Here is a 6,023-nt window from a genome sequence, read left to right on the forward strand (position 1 = left end):
AATGAAAAGGGACTGGAAGACTCTACTTTACAGGATCCATTGCAGGTCAGGGTCAGACATAACTGCTTCCAGCAAGCCACTTCTCTCAAGGGTGGGAGAGGAGGGGTTATACAGTTAGAAATGTAAGGAGAAGTCTACCAGTAAAAGCCTTTTGGAACATTCTTTTACCTTCTGAGTCTTTCTTATGCTACGTTGCTATTGACATCTTGCCTATCACAGGCCCTCAATCTGTGGATCTGTTATTCTTACAGGGCTTGAGTGAGAGGGATGGCAATTCCTCTTAGCTATAACTCCCTGGTGAATTAAGATCTGAGGGAAAAGGACCCTCCACTTCACCTTCAGCTCTCATGTTGACATCGGACCTGGCAAAACTAATTGTAATATCAATGCTCATGGCAGAAGAGAACTAACTGTCAGCATCACTAGTACTAATGCTCTTGGTGTCCTTTATAGTCGGTTTATAGCTCCAGTCAACAAGGACACCAGGGGACTCAGTTAGAAATAACAGCTGGATTTTTTAATGATAACGATTATGGACATAAAATGTTATAAGGCATCATTTTCATAATGCAAATAAAGAAATTAGTCACAAAGCTGGAAAGAGAGAAGAAGCTGGACCATTAATCAACTGTCAGCTCCCAGCATAGAAAACACTTCCTTGCTTCTGGCTAGGTCTTTTATCTACACTGTTTCGGTGGGAAAAGGAAGAATACAGAAGATATGGGCAAGCCTTTTTTGTATTTCTTAGTTTCCTACATGCGGTCTCCTTTAAGACCTTGTAGTAACTGCTTTTCTGTTACTGTGACAGAATACCGTGAGCAAAAGCAACTGAGGCAGTGGTTGCAGAGGGTTAAGAGTCCATCATGGTGGGGAAGCATGATTGTGAGCAGCGGGCATGGCAGCACGAATAAGAAGACCAGGTCTTGAACTGCATCTTGAATTACAAGCAGGAAAGAGAGGGGCCAAACTAGGAACCTGAGGACTAACTCTCAAGACCCACCCTCACCCCCAGGCATGCACTTCCTCCAGCAAGACTGCACCTTCTAATCTTCCTCAAACAGTGCCACCAACTGGGGACCAAGTGTTAAAAATATCCAAGACTATGGAGCCATTTCCCAACCAAATTCCTACACAGACTCAGAACCATGAGAGAGGGAGATTTTACTGTGGAAGGAATAAGGCAAACAGGCACCTTTGAAAGTTTGTCTCAGGTCATGTCCCTCCAGTGGGATTGATGTATTTTTTTTTTTTAAGCAGTGGGCCTCAGGCATGACATATAAGCTTTAAACCTACTTGTAGTTTTAGAGTAGAAGCAAACACCTTCACACTGTCATCTGGGCATTAGAATCAATACAAGGATGAAAGCTGAGAATAAATCTTTCCTTGTGGTTTTTCTTGTGTGGTGAAACTTTGGTTATCTTTCAATAGGAAAACTGGAAAGGAAAAAAAAATGTGATTGAGAGGGGGAGAAGGGGGGGAAGAGAGAGAGAGAGAGAGAGAGAGAGAGAGAGAGAGAGAGAGAGAGAGAGAGAAACCAACAGATAGATATGAGAGGATGACAGGAAGAGAGTCTCCTCCAGTGGCATTCCGACCTTTTCCAAGCCCTCCATGGACATGTTACATTCTTGTCCTTGAATCCCATGACATGCCTAAGGATCCTGGAAATAAGATTTCTCTAAAGAATATTTCCCCTCCAAGGGGTGAAGATGTTGCTCAGTTAGTAGATTTCTAGCCTACCACTAATGAATCCTTAAATTCAGTCCCCAGCACCACATAAACCAAGCATAGTGGTAAATGTCTCTAATCCTAGCAATAGGGAAGTAGAGGCAGAAACATAAGGAGATCAGATTTATCCTAAACTACACAGTGAGGTCAAGACCAGGCTGAACTGAAGGAAGAAGTAGAGCATGTTAATATGAATCAAGGGTCTCACTTAAGGCAAACATTTGTCTAGGTCACTGTGACAGCAGGCCATGTGGAATGAATGCTCAGGTGTCCTCTCTACTTTGTTGCCTCTCCTTCTGCTACTCTGCATCTGTCCCTCATGTTCTCCAAGCTCATTCCATCCTCTGCTCAGAATCCATGCATCTGTCACGAGGGTGGCACCACCTCAGACTGCTCCCATCTCCACGTCTGGGATGAGAACATTCTGTTTGGCTCTGGGCATGTTCAAATGTACTCTATCAGGATGCTCCTTGATTCATTTAAATTCTACAAGAAGGAACAGCCGCCAGCTGCCACTCTGCTCGCTCATCATCTCTCCTGGTGTCAGTCACACCTCATTGCATTTGGCAATACAGTTGACGTGGGGTGACATTAGCCAGAACACAAATCAGGTAGCATCTGCTGAGAAGTGGGGAGAAGAAAAACTGCAAACACGTTTATAAAAGGGAAAACAAAATCAGGGTGATATCCAGGTTGCCTTTTTGAGAATCCCAGTTTCTGGGCTTGTGTGTAGGATCAGTAGCTTGATATTCTACTGTCCCAGTTTGCCTGGTTCAATACTGCTCCTACCACCTATTGCAAGGAGAGCTCATGGCATGTAATGGACGGGCAGAATGGAAGTGATGAAGGTAACCATGTAGTCCATCTGGTTCAGGATGATCCTACTTCATAGCTATGGTCCAGACCTAGTAGCTGCTAACAGCTCTTTCCCTTTCAAACATGTCCTGACTGGGAAGAGAAAAATAATGAGATCATGCAATAGTCTTGTTTGATGCAGGATCCACCAGTAATATGTACTGAGCCTCTACAGTACAAGATCCAAGGTGAGAGTCTGGACTAGAGAGATGACTCAGTCAGTAAAGCAGTTCTTGTTCAAATATTAGGGCTTGCCTTTGATCTTCAGAACCCATGGGAAAAGCCACGAGTCATGACCATGCATGTGTATAATCCTAGAGCTAGGCAAGTGAAGACGACTTAGTGACCAGCCAGCCTAGTTCAATTGGTGAGAGACCTTGTCTCAAATAAATAAGTTGGACAGCTCCTAAAGACCTCCAACCTCTGCTAATATATATATATATATATATATATATATATATATATATATATATATATATATAAAAGTTGAGGAACATGTGTAAGTGTTTCATGGTCTCTATTCTTTATAAATTCCTCATTTGGGGCTCACATCAGCCAACGGAACTAGTGATTCAGAAGAAGTTGTCTTCTTGATTGGAAAGCCAGGAGAGCAAACATCAGTGTTTATTGTTTGCTATTGGGGCAGGAAGCAGACAAGTGCAGACCATGAGGACACAGTTCCCACCCTGATGACATCACCATGCACTGGCCTTGCAGCTGGGAGGAGCAACTTGAATCCCCTCATGACAGGTTTCTCAGCTGCCCATGGGCATGATGCTGGGTGGCAACAGTGTCTTTCTTTGTGTTGGATGTTGTTAGGGTTCAGTGCCCCAGTGAACAGAAGGTGCTTACCATTGTGTCTGGTGGAAGCTAAGGTCTCAGTGACTGAGAGCTTTGTGTATGTCTGACACATGACACACTCTGATATAGATGCTCCAACAAACCTATATTTGCTCATCAATGATAGTGAGGCTCGGCTCTCTGGAATCATCCCTTGTGTCTGTCTTTCAGACTCTGAGATTCATGAGGTAGGGCTGATCCTGAATCTGCCTGTGAGAAAAACTGGTGCTACTACCACACCCAACCCCCTGAGTGCTTGGTGGTAGATGGTGAGGAGGTAAACAGACTTCCTCAGGCTCATTCATCTCTGTTCTCGACATTTTCAGATGGAGTTGTAACAGTCAGGCATCAGAGTGCTGTGGGCTTGAGGGAACAGATGGAGTCAGAAAAATCTAGTATGTGATGGAAAAGCATGACATGTTCCCATCAGCATGTGGAGGGCAGGGACAGTGTGTTCTGAGTACTTTCTCATTCCAGTGATGGGAGGGAGAAAAGAAGTGGTTGGGTACCACCTGCTAGCTCCTTCTTGGCCAGGTCTAGACCACTGCTTCTCCAGACCTAGAAAAGAGACACATTTTGAGAAATGCTGGGTCATCTTAATATTTTTAATACAATTTCTTTCCACGATTTCATTGAAAACACATCTTGGTGGATGGCCAAAGAACATAAAATCCCAGAAAAAAAGGACATAAAACCAAATATTTCCTTATTCAAATTATTATTGTTTAGCAATGCAATTGAAAATAACTAATATTTATTGGGTCCTGCATATCAGATTTGAGGTAATATTTTAAAAATTATTTAAAAAATTATTTGAGAGTTTTGAGATGGGATCTCATGTAGACTATTGACCCCCAAGTCATTATGTAGCTGAGAATGGCATTGAACTTCTGAGCCTCCTGTCTCTACATCCCGAGTATTGGGATTACAGGCATATCTTACCATGCCTGGTTTATACAGTGATGGGATTCAAACTCAGAACAGGCACTCTGCTAACTAGCCATATCTTCAGCCCCAGGTCTTGAACTAAGAGGTTTAAAATATTATTGCATTAGGTATTTGGTGTGTTACAAACTCTGACACAGATGTTCTGACAATTCCAAACTCACCTGTAAGGAAACTGCTGAAAGAAAGGCCTTATAGTTATACCTCTGAGTACTCGAGCTAAGTTAGCAAGACATCGGTGGCCATCGTGTTCAAGGATGGAATAGTCTCTAGCAGAAAGAATTAACTTACTGAGGGCTCAGGAGCATCCATGACCCAGCTGAGGATCGCCACTTTTCCTAGCCTGAAGAACAGAGATCTTCCAGTTGGGTGTGTCTCTTCTCCTTTCCCAGGGGCTCTCTTTTACCTTTCTTCTGGAAAGGACAGCAACTTGATTTCCAATGTAAGGGGATACTGTACTAGTCTAAGAGGGAGAGAGGAAGGAGAGATCAGCTAAGGTTTTCTGCTTCGGGGGTCATGCTGGCTCCTTCTGAGCCCCTTCACTTGTTTTCTTTCATTTCACACATACTTAGAGTGACTTCTCCACGCTGGACTCTGTACAATAGGAAGATGAGGAAAGAGACTGGAGAAGTGGCTCACTAGTTAAGAAAACTTACTTCGTAATTCTGGAGGTCAGAGTTCAGATTCCAGCACCCACATGACAAGCCAAGTATCCCCCAATACTGTATGCCCAGATTGCGGGGACCCCCCAAAAAACACTATAGAGAACAAATCCCATATGTAAAGAGCCTTTATTTCAAGTTTAGAGCTTGGTCTCTGTCTGTCAATGCAGGGCAGTGTGAGCAGAGAGACTCAAGCCTAGGCATGATGAGGTTTTTATCATAGCAGAGGTTGGGGTGAGAGGATTTCCAGGGCTCAGGACCCTGATTGGCTGACATTTGTCTAGGGGTATAGGGAATGTTTGGAATGTCAGGTACTTCCCCTTAGATGCAGGCCCTCCCTGGGAGGGGTCAGCAGCATATGGGCTTTTTTTTTTTTTTTTTTTTTTTTTTAAATCCAGGTAGTACCTGCCAGTAAGCCTGTCACAGAAGCTGTGTCTGGGCCTGTAAGGAAGATTGGTGCGGCTTTCTGACTTCCAGCCTAGGTAAGAAATGCTGCAGGGTTAGGAAGAGATGCTGACTCAAAGAAATAGTTGAAGACAGATGGAGAATCCCTGACAGCTTTCTGGCCTTTGTATAAGCTCATGGGTGCCTGTGCTCCCCCACATGGATGTACACTGACACAAACAGACAAGTGTACACACACACACACACACACACACACACACACACACACACACACAGGATTGCATTGGTGGGCACAGTCAATGCATGGTCAATACCCTTACTGAAGATTCACTTCCTTGAATATATTCCCAAATATATTCATCTCCTGTCTTATAGCCACAGAGATGTCCATAATGTAGTGTTTAATGGCTGATTGCCTTCATTCGGCAAGGTGAGAGGGCCATAGCTTTACTCAGTGACCCAAAACAAGTTGTTGCATTTCACCAGCTTATTTAGTAATTTAGAAATGACCCTCTGTGGTTCCATCTCTGCAGGCAAGCTCCCTGCATAGCAAATCATTTTTTTTTCCTCCATGAAGATGCATCTGTCTCA

This window comes from Onychomys torridus, chromosome 8 (assembly GCF_903995425.1).
Source record: "Onychomys torridus chromosome 8, mOncTor1.1, whole genome shotgun sequence".
Classification (NCBI taxonomy): Eukaryota; Metazoa; Chordata; class Mammalia; order Rodentia; family Cricetidae; genus Onychomys; species Onychomys torridus.